The sequence below is a fragment of the Ipomoea triloba genome, chromosome 13, assembly GCF_003576645.1.
Source record: "Ipomoea triloba cultivar NCNSP0323 chromosome 13, ASM357664v1".
Taxonomy (NCBI): Eukaryota; Viridiplantae; Streptophyta; class Magnoliopsida; order Solanales; family Convolvulaceae; genus Ipomoea; species Ipomoea triloba.
Window position 1 is genome coordinate 10,023,034 of NC_044928.1, and position 18,527 is coordinate 10,041,560.

Consider the following 18,527-nt stretch of genomic DNA (forward strand, 5'->3'; position numbering starts at 1 on the left):
CACTGGAAAAGATGAGATGCCGCAGAATTACATACTTGCGTGCGAAATTTTTGATATATGGGGACTAGACTTTGCAGGACCATTCCCGGACTCCAAAGGTTTCAAATACATTCTTATCGCAGTAGAATATGTCTCCAAATGGGTTGAAGCAGAAGCGCTGTGCAACAATGACGCAAGAAGTGTAACAAGATTTCTGAAAAGATTATTCACAAGATTTGGAGTACCTCGGATTGTGATTAGCGATAGGGGGACACACTTCCGGAATGTNCAGCAAATGAATTTAGCCTTATCATGGGAGAAATGCTATTACATGGTCACATAAGGAGTTGTGCTTGGGCATAAGATTTTAAAAAGGGGAATTGAAGTCGATAGGGCTAAAACAGCAGTTATTGAGACCTTACCACCACCACACAATGTTACATCTTTAAGAAGCTTCTTGGGACATGTAGGATTTTACAGAAGGTTCATAAAAGATTTCTCAAAAATCACAAGGTCATTGACTAAGTTGTTAGAAAAGGATGCCATTTTTGAATTAAACAAAGATGCTATGAAGGCATTCCAGAGTTTAAAGGATGTCATGATACATACTCCAATCCTTGTAGGACCGAAATGGGATCAACCCTTTGAGTTGATGTGTGACGCGAGTAATTTCGCTGTTGGAGTGGTGCTAGGGCAGAAAAATGATAAGAAATTTCAACCTATCGCTTATGCCAGTCGGATGTTGACTAAGCCACAGCAAGCCTACACCACAACCGAGAAAGAACTGTTTGCAATTGTGTTTGCATTAGATAAATTTAGATCATATCTCTTAATGTCAAAGGTCGTCATTCATACTGACCATGCAGCCATCAGGTTCCTTATGTCTAAACCGGAAGCAAAGCCAAGGTTGATCAGATGGATTCTGCTATTGCAAGAATTTGACGTAACTATCGTGGACCGAAAAGGAGTTCAAAACAGTGCAGCAGACCATTTGTCAAGGTTAGAGAATGAGGAAGGACAGGATATAATTGGGGATGTGAATGAATATTTTCCAGAGGAAAAGCTATTGGGTCTCTATCTCACACCTTGGTATGCAGATCTGGCTAACTATCTTGTAGGGGGAGAGCTATCGGAATTTTTAAATATACACGCCCGAAGAAAATTAATAGCAGAATCTCGATACTACTTCTAGGACGAGCCGTATCTCTTTAAAGTGTGCGCAGATCAAATAATTCGACGTTGTGTAACAGAGGCTGAAGGGCATGAAATCCTAGGAGAATGCCATCGAATGGGCCATCACTCAGCTAACAGAACTGCTAGGAGAGCACTCGAAGCAGGATTCTACTGGCCCTCAATATTTCGGGATGCCCAAATCTGTGTCAGAAACTGTGACAGATGTCAACGAACTGGGAACATCACTGGAAAAGATGAGATGCCGCAGAATTACATACTTGCGTGCGAAATTTTTGATATATGGGGACTAGACTTTGCAGGACCATTCCCGGACTCCAAAGGTTTCAAATACATTCTTATCGCAGTAGAATATGTCTCCAAATGGGTTGAAGCAGAAGCGCTGTGCAACAATGACGCAAGAAGTGTAACAAGATTTCTGAAAAGATTATTCACAAGATTTGGAGTACCTCGGATTGTGATTAGCGATAGGGGGACACACTTTGGAGTACCTCGGATTGTGATTAGCGATAGGGGGACACACTTCCGGAATGTACCCATGCGAAGATTACTTCAAAGGCAAGGTTTCCGGAATGTACCCATGCGAAGATTACTTCAAAGGCAAGGTATACAGCACCTACCCATGCGAAGATTACTTCAAAGGCAAGGTATACAGCACCGAGGAGGACGAAGATTACTTCAAAGGCAAGGTATACAGCACCGAGGAGGAGTCCGATTACTTCAAAGGCAAGGTATACAGCACCGAGGAGGAGTCCTGTATCATCCTCAGACTACAGGTCAAATCGAAAATGCAAACAGAGATATTAAAGCCATATTGGAAAAGACAGTATCTCGGCATAGAAAGGATTGGGTTGACAAGCTCAACGATGCATTATGGGCCTTCAGGACTGCTTATAAGACACCGATAGGTACTACTCCATACAGATTAGTATACGGCAAGGAGTGCCACCTTCCAGTTGAAATCGAACATAAGGCGTATTGGGCCATTAAGAAACTAAATGAAGATCTATTCATAGCAGGGCAGGAGCAAATGTTTCAACTGAATGAACTAGAAGAATGACGTTTGTTGGCTTATGAAACGTCCAGATCTTAGAATGAACGATCCAAGTTTTATCACGACATGTATATCAGGAAAAACAAAGAGTTCATTGAAGGAGATAAAGTGCTATTATTCAATTCCAGACTGCGATTGTTTCCTGGGAAACTTAAATCAAGATGGACTGGGCCTTATATTGTTACAAAAGTATTTCCTTATGGAACCTTGGAGATCATGCATCCAGAAAAAGGATCTTTCAAAGTAAATGACCACCAAGTCAAGAAATATTATGGAACAGAAAATACGCTGGGGACGATCCAGTGTTGCAGGCTAATACCCTGGGAAGATGAGTAGCACAATCTTCATGACAATTTCGTCGGGCTAAAGACGTTAAACGTAGCGCTGCATGACAATTTCGTCGGGCTAAAGACGTTAAACGTAGCGCTGACCGGGAGGCAACTCGGGCTAAAGACGTTAAACGTAGCGCTGACCGGGAGGCAACCCGGGCTAAAGACGTTAAACGTAGCGCTGACCGGGAGGCAACCCATTATTTACTATGCTTTATTACTATCTTTACTTTATTATGTCGAAATAACATCCGAGTTGAAATTCCCTATTTTTGTAGATTCCATATTTCCATGCAGATTTTGTTAAAGGAACATGCGAAGCACCCATCCAGGCATTTCGAGCAACATGACAAGGGATGCTTACTAGGTTATCTACCTCTTATCCCTTGTTTATCTATTCTTTGAACCTCATGTTCTCATTTAAAGTGTGGAAAAATGCATACCTTGTTGTTTCCTTATTTTATCATATTCTAAGTCAACATCGAGGACGATGTTTGGTCTAAAAGTGTGGAAAGAGTTGTGCTTGAAATGAAAATTTTAATTAAGGGCTCTATCTCATTTGTTTGAAAAATAATCAAGCCACAAGCATGTGTTGTTATTCATTCTATCTTCGAAGAATGCTAAATCTGTGCCAGAAAAAAGTTTACTCTTTGAATGACCTTGGAAGTACCCCTACTTTGACCTTTAAGAATTTTGAAAACTTTGTATGCTTGTGTGGTATTCACCTCATATTCTGTAAAAACCTTAGTTAAAGATCTCTCGAATTGGGAGTGTGCAACCCCTAATTTCAGAAAGATAAGATTAAGCGAAGCCCGGAATTGAATAATCATAGAATAGAACATGGGGCAAAAGGAGAGCTTTCTGTGAGCATTGAGAGAAATATCCCTGCTTCCCAAGTAAAAGGCATGAGGGGTTGTTGTTCGGAGAAATGAGTAGAAAAGGCAATAAGGCCAATCCCCGAGATAAGATACGAGGAAAGCCATCTCGCTAGGTGGTGAACAACCATAGTCTTCTAAATACACAAATGTTATATCTGGAGTCGGTTGTTCACAATAAAATGGCCTTAGGAGATGAGAAAATTGAGATGAGGGAAGTCGCTTCGCTAGGATTCGAGCACCCATTGCACTGCCTTCGAAAAATAAAGCATGGAACTCCATGTGAAGTCGGGTTGCTTGACGATGTTACCCTAGGAAGTGAGAAAAATGAGTAATCGCCCAAGCCACTGGCGGAGAGAGGCCCATGGATCTATTTTCACTTACTTTTATGTTGGGCTTTGGCGATAAGGGAGGTCGATTGATTAGGTTTTGTACATCGTTCCCACTAGGGGGATCAGCTTAAGGCCTTTGCACAATGAGAGGTGAATGAAATTTTGGACTGTATGCTTGATATTGTGGAAACTAACTAACTGTCCAACTTGTGACCATAAGGGGTTTCGCTTTGTTTGAATATTCATAGCAGTGTATGACACATTTATATCATTCCTTGAAGATATTGTGAAGGATTTCACATCTCCTGGTAGATTGTGTTTTGAATGAATGTTTAACATTGAGCATACCTTTAGCTTAGATACTTTTGGCATCTAAATGAGAAGGTTTTGAATGAACAATTTGCTCGTGGACGAGCAATCTAAAGTGTGGAAACTTTGATAGACGCCAAAAGTACCTATTTTTCTATAACTTATTAAGTTGATTTCTTGCTAAAAATAAGTCTTAGAGAGTACAATTACGTGTTTACATGCTATTTTACTAACGAATTGCAAATGAGTNCAATTTCGTCGGGCTAAAGACGTTAAACGTAGCGCTGACCGGGAGGCAACCCATTATTTACTATGCTTTATTACTATCTTTACTTTATTATGTCGAAATAACATCCGAGTTGAAATTCCCTATTTTTGTAGATTCCATATTTCCATGCAGATTTTGTTAAAGGAACATGCGAAGCACCCATCCAGGCATTTCGAGCAACATGACAAGGGATGCTTACTAGGTTATCTACCTCTTATCCCTTGTTTATCTATTCTTTGAACCTCATGTTCTCATTTAAAGTGTGGAAAAATGCATACCTTGTTGTTTCCTTATTTTATCATATTCTAAGTCAACATCGAGGACGATGTTTGGTCTAAAAGTGTGGAAAGAGTTGTGCTTGAAATGAAAATTTTAATTAAGGGCTCTATCTCATTTGTTTGAAAAATAATCAAGCCACAAGCATGTGTTGTTATTCATTCTATCTTCGAAGAATGCTAAATCTGTGCCAGAAAAAAGTTTACTCTTTGAATGACCTTGGAAGTACCCCTACTTTGACCTTTAAGAATTTTGAAAACTTTGTATGCTTGTGTGGTATTCACCTCATATTCTGTAAAAACCTTAGTTAAAGATCTCTCGAATTGGGAGTGTGCAACCCCTAATTTCAGAAAGATAAGATTAAGCGAAGCCCGGAATTGAATAATCATAGAATAGAACATGGGGCAAAAGGAGAGCTTTCTGTGAGCATTGAGAGAAATATCCCTGCTTCCCAAGTAAAAGGCATGAGGGGTTGTTGTTCGGAGAAATGAGTAGAAAAGGCAATAAGGCCAATCCCCGAGATAAGATACGAGGAAAGCCATCTCGCTAGGTGGTGAACAACCATAGTCTTCTAAATACACAAATGTTATATCTGGAGTCGGTTGTTCACAATAAAATGGCCTTAGGAGATGAGAAAATTGAGATGAGGGAAGTCGCTTCGCTAGGATTCGAGCACCCATTGCACTGCCTTCGAAAAATAAAGCATGGAACTCCATGTGAAGTCGGGTTGCTTGACGATGTTACCCTAGGAAGTGAGAAAAATGAGTAATCGCCCAAGCCACTGGCGGAGAGAGGCCCATGGATCTATTTTCACTTACTTTTATGTTGGGCTTTGGCGATAAGGGAGGTCGATTGATTAGGTTTTGTACATCGTTCCCACTAGGGGGATCAGCTTAAGGCCTTTGCACAATGAGAGGTGAATGAAATTTTGGACTGTATGCTTGATATTGTGGAAACTAACTAACTGTCCAACTTGTGACCATAAGGGGTTTCGCTTTGTTTGAATATTCATAGCAGTGTATGACACATTTATATCATTCCTTGAAGATATTGTGAAGGATTTCACATCTCCTGGTAGATTGTGTTTTGAATGAATGTTTAACATTGAGCATACCTTTAGCTTAGATACTTTTGGCATCTAAATGAGAAGGTTTTGAATGAACAATTTGCTCGTGGACGAGCAATCTAAAGTGTGGAAACTTTGATAGACGCCAAAAGTACCTATTTTTCTATAACTTATTAAGTTGATTTCTTGCTAAAAATAAGTCTTAGAGAGTACAATTACGTGTTTACATGCTATTTTACTAACGAATTGCAAATGAGTTCTGTGTGGAGTGTTTTGTAGAATTCCCACAGGAATGAAGGCTGAAATCAACCAAAAGAGAGCATAAATCGTTGCAAGGAGGGAATACACAAAGACCAAACCGGAAACAACAAAAGGAAACGGAAATGATGAAACCACGCCCACGAGCCTCACACGCGTGTGAGCTGGCGTGGAATTATTCCAGTAGCTGTCCACGCCAGTCCACACGCGTGTGGCAGACGTGGGACGGCACCAGAAAACCTGCGCGATGTTTTAGTATTTAAGGGACATTTCAGCTAGGTTTAGGGAGTCTTTTGTCACATTTTTCTATTCTACATTTTAGGTTAGGTTTAGGGAGGATTAGGGGAGAAGGAGGAGCTCATTGGAGAAGAGAACTAGATCTCCATAGCTTTGAAGATCTTTTAGGTAACCTCTTTCATTAAAGATTTGTTTTCTCTTTGGCTTCCTCTTACTTTTCCTTTTTCCTTAAAGTTGTTTACTTTATATATTGATCTTGTAGATATGCTTTTCTATTTTGATGCTTTGATGTTGTTAAAGCCTATGAGAGGCTAATCCCTAGGATAGGGGCTAGATTGAATGGATGATTGGTGTTCATGATCTAATTTGATTATGAGTTTGATTTCTTTGGGGAATATTGAATTTGTGAGTATGTCTTGTATGATCTTGTTGGATCGAGGGCCCCGATCTCTCCAAGAGTGTAGGATCATCTCTTTGCCGAGATATCGCAAAGAGATGTAGCCCAATACCCGCATCTCCCGTTCTCAATCTGAGAAGATGAGATCCGGAGGGAACTTGTAGACAAGGTGTTTGATAAAATTCCCCAACCGACTGAGGATTGGGAGCTTGAGTGTGACATCACTCAAGACTATGTTTCAAGCTCCTTCAATCATGACTCAATAGAAATCAATACTCTACCTTACACCTTCTAACCAATCTCCATGATATCTTCGCCCCATCCGCCTCTATTTCCCTTTGTTTACCTCTTCATTTCATTAACCTTTGCCCTCTTAATATCTCCTTTTTACCAAAATCCACATGATCCATTTTAATGTTATTCAAACCAACCAAGGTAGCAAAGCCGTATATTCTCCAATTTGTCATCCGCGAGAGATACGACACTCGGGGAGTTTATGACTCTTCGTTTTAACACCCTCCATACCTTAACCATCCACTCACCCATACGAACAATCCTTGTCAGCAAGTTCAAGTAGAAAAGGATGTCTCGATACTCAAGATTAGGTCAGATCAAGGAGGAGAGTTCGTTAATCAAGTCATCGAGAACTACTGCAACGAGAACGGGATCCATCATCAGTTGTCAGTTGCTCGAACACCTCAACAAAACGGTGTTGCTGAAAGGAGAAGCAGAACTCTCATGGAAGCTGCAAGGACCATGCTTTCACAAGCCAACATACCACAAGGATTTTGGGCAGAAGCAGTCAACACAGCATGTTTCACCCAAAATCGGTCCTTGATCGTGAAAGGAGCTGGAAAGACTCCGTATGAGTTGTGGAACGGGAGGAAACCGAATGTAAGTTACTTCCACACATTCGGATGCAAATGCTATGTCCACAACAATGGAAAGACTCATTTAAGAGCATTTGACGAAAAGGCAGACGATGGAGTATTTCTGGGATACTCAACAAGCAACGCGTTCAGAGTCTTCAACAAGCGGAGATTGGTAGTTGAGGAATCCATACATGTCTCTTTTGATGATAAGGCACCAGCAGATCAACCATCAAAGTCAATAGAAACAGCTGAAAGTCCTAGAGAAATTCAGCCGGAAACAATCGAGAGATCAAATTTACCTCTCGATGGGAAGCAGCCGACAGTTCGAGACGTAGCAGAACTTCAGTCAGAATTAGATGATGAAGAAATCGCAAAGAAGAATGTTCCTGACTCAGTTGAACCAATCCAGATCATAGATGAACCTACCACATCTCAACCTACAACTGAGGAGTCAACTAAGGAGCCACAACCCGATCTAAGATGGCTGAGAAGTCACCCCGCTGATCAAGTGATTGGAGATGTACGTGACAAAGTTCGGACCAGATCAGCATACAGAGAAAGCATGATTGCTTGCTTTCTATCTCAAATAGAGCCAAAGGTGATTGATGAGGCCCTAAATGATCCAGATTGGGTGCAAGCCATGCAAGAGGAACTCCATCAGTTTGAGAGGAACGAAGTATGGGAACTAGTTCCGAGACCTCATCATCAGAACATGATTGGAACAAAGTGGGTTTTCAGAAACAAGATGAATGAGGATGGAGTTATTGTTAGGAACAATGCCAGAATTGTTGCTAAAGGTTACTGCCAAGAGGAAGGAATAGATTTTGATGAAACCTTCGCTCTGGTGGCACGTCTCGAAGCTATTCGCATCTTTCTCGCATATGCCGCCTTCAAAGGCTTCAAAGTGTATCAAATGGATGTCAAGAGCGCTTTTCTGAACGGACTTCTTGAAGAAGAGGTGTACGTTGAACAACCTCCGGGTTTCTTGAAGGACGTGGGAAATGACAAAGTATATAAGTTGAAGAAGGCACTTTACGGCTTAAAACAAGCTCCGAGAGCTTGGTACGATACCTTATCTTCTTTTCTACTTTAGTGTGGGTTCACCAAAGGCCAAGTGGACAAAACATTGTTTAGAATCAAGGATGAGGATCATATCCTATTGGTGCAAATCTATGTGGATGATATCATTTTTGGAAGCACCAATCCAGATTTGTGCGAGAAGTTCTCTAGTTTGATGAAAGGGAAGTTTGAGATGAGCATGATAGGAGAGCTCAATTACTTCCTAGGATTACAAGTTAAGCAGCTCAAGGAAGGTATTTTCATCAACTAGGAGAAATACACTAAGGATCTGCTCAGGAAATACAATATAGAAGGGAAATCCTCAGTCAAAGTGCCTATGGGAACCTCTCTACGTATCAACGTTGATAGTGAAGGTCGAGAGGTCGATCAGACTACGTATCGAGGTATCATCGGATCTCTTCTTTATTTAACTGCAAGTAGACCAGATATATCCTTTGCAGTAGGTGTATGTGCTAGATTTCAGGCAAGTCCTAAGGAAAGTCATCTTAATGCATCTAAAAAGATCCTTAGATATCTCAAGGGTACGCAAAGTGTTGGACTTTGGTATTCGAGAGGTGGATCTTTCGAACTTACGGGTTATTCAAATGCGGACTTTGCCGGTTGCAAAATTGATCCAAAGAGCACATCTGGGACATGTCAGTTTCTAGGTGGGAGACTTGTCTCATGGTTTAGCAAGAAACAACATTCGATAGCTACAAGCACCGCTAAGGCAGAATATGTAGCGGCCGGAAGTTGTTGTGCTCAGATTTTATGGATGAATCAACAATTACTGGATTATTGTGTTGAATGTAAGGAAGTTAAGATTATGTGTGATAACACAAGTGCAATAGCTATTACTCCAAATCCAGTACTACAATCAAGGACGAAACATATTGATATCAAGTATCACTTCATCCGAGATCATGTTGAGAAAAAGGATATAATGTTGGAATATGTTGCAACGGAGGAGCAACTGGCAGATATTTTCACAAAGGCGTTATGTGAAAATAGGTTTTCTCAACTAAAGCTAGAATTGGGAATGATAGAATTGGGTTGAATTATCAAATCTTATCTTCTTGTATTTAGTGCCATGAACTGTTTCGCTTGTGAGGGGCGGTTACATCAACTTTATGGCAGCCTTGGAGTTACATAGCATTGAGTGGTCATTCATGTAGCTTCCCGTGACTCCAACAGCACCTAAATTTTTGCTATAAAAAGAGGGATGCTTTTTCCTCAGTTCATATCATCAGCTTCTTCATGGAGAATAAAAAAGGAAAAGATGATATACCTTTCTGGTATAGAGGAAAGAAATCAGCAGTTAAGTCCAAAGACTTTCAAGGAGAAAACTATCCAGAATTGATGAAGGATGAAAAGATTGCGGAGCTTCCAGATAATCCAAGCAAACATTCTATTCCCATCAAAGATGAATGGATCCCCAAATGCGAGGAGATCCTCAAAGGTGGGATACTGGAATCAGGAGAAGAGTCTCGTATAAGTGGACCTCCCATAGCTGCACATTCTAGAAAAGGCACTCCCTCAACCAAATGGAGAACCAAGGGAAAGGGTGAAGGAGCTTGTGAGGAGTGCAGCAGCGGAGAGGTAGAGAAGAACAAGAAGAATTAGCCACCACTAGTCTTGTAACTAGAATAAATAGGATTTTAGATGGCTAGTTCCTGCTCTAAAGTTAGAAACCTAGATGGCTACTAAAGCCTTATCGAAAGCCTCTAGGGAATCAAATAATATATTGATTCATATGTAATGTTTCTGGAATTCACTGAATAAATATTCTAAGTGATATCTTTTGGATGAATCAATCTTGTTCTCTACCGCAATCTGTGTTCGAAAGGTCAATCAAGAGATACAAAAGTCAGTCGTCTAAAGCATAGTTATGTCTCGAAGAAAGGAAGTTCGAGAGATCACCTCGAAAGATAAAGGACTGACTCTTTATGATCAACAACTCACGGTTGTTTGGAGGAATAAGGAGGGTTAGAGATCAATCACTCAGGGGGAAGATCCTTAACCATATGTTCATTCTTCCATGGAACAAACCAAATCGAGATTGGAGGCATAAGGAGGTTTAGGGATCAATCACTCAGGGGGAAGATCCTTAAACTCATATAGAAGAGAGTTCACCTTCGAGAGGTGAAACTGAAGGTTCCAACGGATATATGTGGAAACGGCTAATTTGGAAATTAATATTAGCCACGTGGTCTTCAGTTACTGACGGTTTTCGTATTTTTGGGGCATTATCTGGATTAGTGGGAGCATGCTCATAAAGCTCTATATATTATTTTATAACCCCACTTTCTTGAATCTCAAACCGTCCCATGCCCTACCAAAAATACCCTTACTATATAATCTTCTCATAACCGTTATAAAGGGGCATTTCTGACCTTCCACTCTTTTTAAACTAACCGGGATCACCAAATCGGGTCAAGCTCTCAACCCTACCCACATATCCAAACCATATTCACTCTCTATATAAGGTCTAACCCGTCTTCCTTATTCGCTACCAAACTCTAAACCGAATACCCAAAATCCCCAAATCCTAAACACTGTACACATTCCCTCCAAAACACCAAGCTTTCAACAATGGCGTCCGAATCATCATCTTCCTCATCAACTCAATCCTCCGACGCATACTAGAAGGAGCTGAACCACATACGTACTCTCATCAAACAAGTCAAGGCTGGGAGTATTCTTGACAGAGACGGCTTCGTAAATCACTCGACGAACCCAAAGCAGGCGGCAAAGGTACTCAAGAAGTTTGAGAAAGCTGGGCTGATGAAGTACATGACGCATGACTATCAAACCATTCATGCCCTCGACTTCACCGAATGGTTCGCAAATGCAAAGGTCACGAAGAACAGGATTGAGAGCCGATTTAATGAGATTGACATCACTACTGTAGTCGGCGACCTAAGAGCTGCATTTGATTTTGCCACATTAGAAGAGGCAGTCACAAACCTCTCGGATTATAATCTGGACAAGCAAGCGTTTTGGGATAAAATCCGACTGGAGAATGCATCGCCCAGCGCAACCTCTACCTTCCGCAAGTATCTTCTGAAGGAGAGGTTTGCAATCGCAGCTGACCTAATCATGAAATTCGTCATCAGCAAGGCATCTGGGACAGATGAGATTAATCTAGACATCTTCAAACTCCTTCATGCCATCTAGAACAATGTACAAATGGACTGGGCACACATCATCTTCAACTCTCTAAAGCAGCAAGTGCAGAGCTCAGTCTCAAATGCCAACCAATCAATCTAAAAAAAGGTTGGTTTTAGCTTTCTTGTTCAGTACTTATTCAGTTTGAAGGGTTTCCAATTGAGGGAAGGGAAAGAGATTCATCGAAATACCTATATGGGTAGGACGAGGTCTCAAGCCCCAAAATCTAAGGGTGTAAAGGTTGCACCCTCTCCCTCAAAGCCTAAAGGAAAGGGCAAAAAGAAGGTCCAATCTGTCGATGAGGAGTCTGATAACACACCCCTTAATGTGGCATTCAACATGACTCCTAGTAAAAGGAAAGCTAACCCTGCTGCAAAGGTTAGAACCAAGAAGGCTAAGTTTGTTTCTGAGCCTCGAGAGGTAGCACCATCTATTATTTCTGTTCCATTTGAGGACGGGGCACAGGCCTAGGGGGAACCTCAGGCTACACCAGCCGCTGAGGTTGAGAGAGTGCCCCCTACCAGGTCCATTTCGGGTGAAATTTTTGTTGACTTAAACTTGGATGATGGTGCTGGTGCTGTTGATGAGTCAGTCGATATGTCTCGAGAGGAGACTCGAGAAGTTGAAGGCACTGGGATCAGTGATCCAGTGCAGGCTGATGTTGAGGAACCACGAGAGATGGTTCGAGAGATGGGTAGTACAGCAGAAGAGGTTCGAGACGTAGTCGAAAATCTAGAACTAGTTGAGAATGCTAATTCAGAAGCTGCTGTTGTTGATCAGGGCACTGTGGTCAGGGACCCAGTGCAAGAACCTCATAATGTTGAGTTAACGCCCACTGAATCTGCTCAAGTTAACACGTCAGTTGCTCGAGTGATAGCAGATGTTGGGCTAGGTGATGATCTCTCTGATCAGGATCGAGAGATCACTGAACAGGCTGTGCAGGATGCACATATTGTGGAAGAAGAAACAGCTACTCAGTTGGAGTCTAATGATGAAACAGAAGTTAGTTTGGATGACTTCTCCAGAGTACTTCGATGGATCAACTGGAGAACAGGTCCATTTAACCAACTGATAGCACAGGCAGCAGAAATGGAGGCTGAGGAACTCTTTGCTCTTCAATGGCTGCACATATCTGAGATCCCAGCAAATGAGCTGCTAGAGCTAGCCCATTAAATTAATGTGACCAAGATGAACAATCTTGGCAGATCTGACAAAGGGAAGGGCATAGCTGCTGATGAGCCAGAAGACGAGCCTGAGATGGACCCTGAGCAAGAAGCAAAATTCCGAGAAGACATCAGGCTTGCCACTGCTCTATCCTTGGGACACCAAGTTGAGAATCCGACAGATCCAATTGTTATTGTAGCAAATCCCTTGTCCCAAGTAAGTGATTCTGCTCCGGGCAGACAGGAGACAGCTTCGAGAGGTGACTCCGAGACCTCTGAAGCACTTGAGGCAGAATCAAATTCAATTCTACTACTGCCAGCTCCTGAGTCCACACCCTTCACTGAAACAGATGAAGCACAGACAGTTCGAGAGGGTGAAATTCCTTTGCTCACATACCCTGGTTTTTCAATATACATGGAGCAGGCATCTCCTTTCCTACTACCAGATGATACTGCATCAACTTTTGCAGCCAGGATGTTTGATAGGCAAAGATGGAGTGCATCAGCTGCTCCTGAAACCATAGTCATCCCTGACTCTCCTGAGCAAGCTGAGGTGCAACCAGATGAGCAACACGAGCAGTCAGTCACAAGTCCTGCTGGTTCGAGAGGTAACGAGGGGAAAGATGTGCCCATCAATGGTGGAAACAGGGAAGCACCTGTCGATGCACAGACTCCCTCTTTTGATCCAATCCCTCCAGCACATGATCAAGCTCCCAACTCTGGTTCGAGAGGTAATGCTGAGGAAGATCTTCAATCAGATAGAAACCGGGAAGCATCCAATGTTGAAGTCCCTCCCTTAGCTGATCCAATCCCACCAGTAGCTGAAGCTGAGGTGCCAGGTTCGAGAGGTGATGAGCGAGAAGTGATCCATCCCTCAAGTGGAAACCGGGAAGCGCCTGATATGGAGCTACCTTCAAGCTCTGATCCAGTGCTCCTGCTGACCCTCAGACACACGATCGAGAGGTGGACTACCAGTTGCAAATCACGGGTGGAAATCTTGAAGCACCCAAGTCCCCTCCTCAGAAAGGTAATTCTGAACCTTCTTCTCTTTCCTCTGATGATGATCGACAGGCCGAGGATGCTTACATTTGCGAGGTGCGCCAGTTTATGACCGATCACTCTCAGAGAATGGCCCGTATTGAGCAAAAAGTCACACTTGTTCACATTGCGTCTATGCCCACTGCTGGATCAGATGAATCTCAAACCAACCGTGAGGAACTCTTTGAGCAAGTGGTATGGGCTGAAGATGCAGCACGACGAGCAACAAAAGAAGTTGCAGAAGCTCGAGCAGACGCAAGGGCAGCAGTTGCGGAACTGAGGGGTGAACTCCAAGCGTTCCAGGACTCAAATGACCTTCGACAGGATATGATCCAAGCCTTACTCAATGATCTGTCGAATCAAGTGCCTGCTCAGCTTCAATCCCTATTTGAAGGTATGTCTACCCTCCTTTCCCGACTGGATGATGCCAACAAGGGGGAAAATAATTCAAAGGGATCAAGGGGGACATCTGGGTAGCCAACCAGCAAGAAAAAGGCAACCAGTGAACCCTTAGCTACTGGACCTCCTCCAAAATTTCGAAGAACATCCAGCAAGAAAGTGGAGGAAGCTAAAAGAATGGAGGAACTAAGAGTACAAAAGACACTGGAAATGGAGAAAAGGAGAGAAGAAGACAGAGAAAGAAAAAGAAAGAGGCAAGAACAACAAACTGTAAAAGAGAAGAAAGACGAGCAGTTTATGAGAAACTACAGAATGGGCATCAAGGAAGATACGTCAGAATACCTAAGTGAGATCGTCGTTAGTCTTCTAGCTAAAACTGACATGTCTTCTCACAGTGGTCTCACTCCTCAAGAATGCATCGAATGGTAGAGAGATGGGATAATCGAAGGAAGTTTCATAGGCGAAGAATTCGTTAACTATCTACATCTTGATGTCACGGATGAATACATCAAGAAGGTAGATGATAAAGATGTTGGTCCCAAGGGGATGGGGTACAAGTCTAGAGGGGGGGGTGAATAGACTTGTATAAGATTTTGCAAATCTTTTCAACCTCTCGTGTGTATTGAACTTAGGATGTTTAGGTTCGATACCTCACGAGGTGAAGACAAAGTTTTATGCGCAGCGGAAATGTTATCCCCTTTTAGTTAGCACGAGTTTGGGTTAGTTCGAGAGGTGTTATTATATGCAGTGCAATCGAGAAGTTAGCGAGAGATAAAAACAGAAAGTAAATGCAAGAGAGATTTTTAAGTGGTTCGGCCAACCCGCCTACTTCCACTCTTCTTCCAGAAACTCCCTGGAAGGATTGCACTAAAAACTTCCCTTTCTAGTACAATNAGACTTCCACAACAAATGGTAAAAAAGGTGCACCAATCCTAAGTCGGTCTTATTCCCTAAAACGAGGATCAGTGGGAATATAAAAAGAGTAACTTTTGCCAAAAGAAGTAAGTGAAGCATGGACTCAAGATAGTGGAATATGGGATATTCACTACAAGACAAAAGGCTCAAGTTACAAGACCACCACTCCATGAACATGCTAAAAATGTGCACGTCCCATAATCGGCATGGGAGACAGATTTCAAACGGAATAATTTTCCCTCCAATGGAATTATTCCTCAACTCTCATATAAAAGGACGAGAAGACACAAGTTGAAAAAGTAGTTCAAGAATTCTAAGCTATCATAAGAGGTGTCTAATTCAAACGTTCAAGTGAAAAGTGCTTAATCTGAAATATCACTCTTGGATATTCACAAGTGCGAGAAAAACACATCCTAGTGCTTGAGAGAGTCTCATCGCTACATGCATACACATCTAGAAGGTGATCAAAACTGCTCAACAAGGAAGATTATCCAACGATAGCTCTTGATTAGATTGGAGATTGTTACACAACCTGTGACAACTGGAACAACCTTGCTTTGGAGAAGGCAAGAAGAGGCAGAGTAACCTGCGAGCTGTCTTGTGAAGATCCTGAGGCTTAAAGCGGGCTTGGTGATCAAAGCTCAAGTGCTCGAGAGGTGGAGTAACAAGAAGCGGGGCGAAAAACCTGAGGCTTGAGGCGGGCTTCGTGATCAAAGCTCAAGCGCTCGACATTGTACTAAAAGGGAAGTTTTAGTGCAATCCTTCTAGGGAGTTTCTAGAAGAAGAGTGGACGTAGGCGGGTTAGCCGAACCACTTAAAAATCTCTCTCGTATTTACTTTCTACTTTTATCCCTCACTAACCTATCTCTCGAACTGCACTGCATAAAATCACACTTCTCGAACTAACTCAAACTCGTGCTAATTAAAAGGGGATAACTTTTCCGCTGCGCATAAAACTTTGTCTTCATCTTGTGAGGTGTTGGACCTAAACATCCTAAGTCCAATACACACGAGAGGTCGAAAAGATTTGCAAAATCTTATAGAAGTCTATTCCCCCCCCCCCCCCTCTAGACTTGTACCCCATCCCCTCGGGACCAACAACGAGGACATTATTAAAATTGTCCATCAATTTTTGGCGCTGTTGCCGGGGAATTTTTTATTGTGCAATTTGTTTTTTTTTTCTTTGCTTTATTTTACTTTCAAATTAAAAATTGTTTAATATTTGTTTAGTTCCAATTTGCTTTTGTTCATTTTGCTCTCTCCTTATTCATTTGTTTGGTTGTTAGTTTATTTGTGTTTTTATTTTATGCAAGGTCGTCGTTCTTTAAAAGCTACACTATTGCCTTTGGACGACAACATTGATAGAAAAAAAGAAAAAGACTTTACCTTCTGAAAAACCTAGTTTTGAACCAAAAGAAACAACCACAACAATAGATGCACTTCCTCAACCCCCTCAACCAAACCCTCAACCCAACCATAGGCTAATGAAAGACTTTGGTAGGCCCCAAGTAGGCACTTCACCTTCTTGTATAGCGCTTACTAATGCAGTCAGGAATTATGAGCTAAAAACGGTCCATTACAACCAGCTGCCGTCTTTTCACGGTTCAACAAGCGAAGATGCCCTTACCTTTATCAGGGATTTCTACGGGATAGTCCAACACTTCCCGTTGAATAACTTGATCGAGGATGCACTAAGGATGAGGTATTTCCCATACACCTTGAAAGATGCAGCAAAGACATGGTTCATGACTCTCACACCTGGATCCCTACGAACATGGCCGGAGGTGTACAACAAGTTCATAGGTAAATTCTATTCCCATGCTAAAACTGCAGACTTGAGAAGAAAAATTGCAACTTTTTCGCAAGCTGAAGGTGAACCGTTCCATGAGGCATGGGAAAGGTTCAAAATGTTTCTCATTCAATGCCCCTACCATGGCTACCTATTGGAGTTGAAAAATCAAACTTTCTATGATGGTTTGACTCAAACCAGCCAATCAATGGTTGACAATGTAGCTGGAGGTGCCATGGGAGAAAAAATTGCGGAAGAAACATTGGCATTATATGAAATGTTAGGGGCAAACTCCCAACAAAAGAGTATAAGGGGACGGACACCAGGTATGTATGAAGTTAACTCAAATGCTGGCTTGGAAATTCATATGTCTGAGTTAGCTAAACAAATGAAAAGCATGTGTTCTATGATGAGTATGAAGCAAAACAATGCATCTATGGTGGACGGAAATGTTCATAATTTTGAACAGGCCAATGCAATGAATAGTTTCAATCAAATGCCTAGAAATGACCCGTATTCTAATTCTTATAATCCGGGTTGGAAAAACCGTCCTAATTTTTCTTAGAATAATAACCAGAATAACTTTCAACCAATTACTCCACCTCAACCGAAAAAACCATCTTGGTAGGATTCTTTGAATACTTTTATACAGGCATGCAATAGACAACAAGAAGCAAATGACCAGCAGTTCTAGATGCAACAAGAAGCAAACGATCAACGGTTCCAACGAACAGAGGCATCACTTGCTAAAACTGAGGCTTCACTTGCCAGAAATGAAGCTTCCATGAGAAAGTTGGAAGTCCAAGTGGGGCAAATTGCCGAAGCTCTACAAGGCCATGTGCCAGGTAAGTTGCCTAGCCAACCTGAAGAAGCTAAGGTTATGGCTGTGTTAAGAAGTGGTAAAGTTATTGAAAATGTAGTTAAAGAACATACAACTTCTAAACAAGCTGAAATAGTTGAAAATTTGAATGTTAATAAAGATGCTAAAAAGGATGAACCCAAATTGCATAAATCTAATGATCCTTATGTGCTCACTAAGCCAAATGCTCCCCAGTTCCATTTCCTGGTAGCTTGAAAAATTCAAAGTTTGATAAATCATTTTCTGAAATTTATGATTTGTTGTCAAAAGTGAATGTGAAATTGCCTTTGTTAGACATGATTAAAAGAACTAAACATTAAAAAGCGTAGGTATGAACATAATGAAAATTTTTTTTATGTCTAAGACCATTAGTGTTGTTTTGCAAACTGACTTGCCCCAAAATTAGAAGACCCCGGTAGTTTCATAATAACTATTACAGTGTGGAATTCTAAGAAAGAAAAGGCAATGCTTGATTTAGGGGCAAGTATTAACTTGATGCCTTATTCTGTCTACTTGCAGTTGGGCTGGATAGATTAAAACCTACTACAATGTCCCTAGAGCTTGCTGATCTCGCTATTAGATATCCTAGGGGTATTGTAGAAGATGTTATGGTCCAAGTTGACAAATTAATAATTCCTGCTGACTTTGTTGTTTTAGACATTAATAAAAAGTGAAATCATGAGCAGGACATGCC

The 18,527-nt window shown here is 41.6% G+C and overlaps 1 non-coding gene across 1 annotated transcript; it reads right to left on the reverse strand.

Annotated features, from left to right (window-relative positions):
* Positions 1–17,016: 17,016 nt before the first annotated feature.
* LOC116003207 lies at positions 17,017–17,124 on the reverse strand. The gene has a single exon (XR_004094640.1). It is a non-coding gene; the product is annotated as a small nucleolar RNA R71 (small nucleolar RNA).
* Positions 17,125–18,527: the final 1,403 nt, after the last annotated feature.